Below are 755 nucleotides of genomic sequence, written 5' to 3'. Positions count from 1 at the left end.
ATTCTGTAAAAAATAAATATATTTAGTTAAAGAGTTGTATTTTGGATAAGAAATTATCGTTGTTTGTTGATAGTTCTACTTTTTGGTTGAGAATCGTTTCGTTGAAAATTTAAACATTTTGATAAAAATTCCTTTCAAGCTTGCTTGAAAATTAATCTTTTAAACTGACAAATAGACGACTCCCTTTTTGGTAAAAAATTGTTTTCTATTCAGAAGTTCAAATTTTTTATTGAAAATTCAAGCATTTCTTTTTAAATGAACTTTTATGGTAAACTTTTTACTGTTTTAAAGGAAGTTAATCTTTTTGACTTAAAAAGTAAACTTTTCAGTTAAGCCATCATATTTTTTATATTAAAATTTAAACTTTCTCGCAGATCATTTGTCTTTTTGGCATAAAATTGAATAATTTTGTTAGAAGATTTTGTGGTTTCTTTCAAATTCGACTTTTTTTAGAACAATAATCTTCTGGGTAGATGATTCATGTGTTTGGTTAAATATTTAACAACTTTGTTGAAAGTTCCTTCTGTATACTGTATAAATTAAAAATCGAACTGTTAAGTAGAAAATTCATGTATTTGGTTAAAAATTAGTCTTTTGGGTAAAAAACGAATACAAAAAGAACAGAAGTGAATTTTTGTTGCGAGTAATTTTTAAGTAAATAAATTTGAATTTTTTTAAATCGCAGAAAAAGAAGATTCAATACAGTTGTAACATGTAAAGTTTACTTTTAGATCGCTGCAAAGATCAAATTTTGT

Source organism: Belonocnema kinseyi, chromosome 6 (genome assembly GCF_010883055.1).
Source record: "Belonocnema kinseyi isolate 2016_QV_RU_SX_M_011 chromosome 6, B_treatae_v1, whole genome shotgun sequence".
NCBI classification, from domain to species: Eukaryota; Metazoa; Arthropoda; class Insecta; order Hymenoptera; family Cynipidae; genus Belonocnema; species Belonocnema kinseyi.
The sequence above is the reverse complement of the archived record's forward strand: the minus strand, read 5'-3'. Positions refer to the sequence as shown.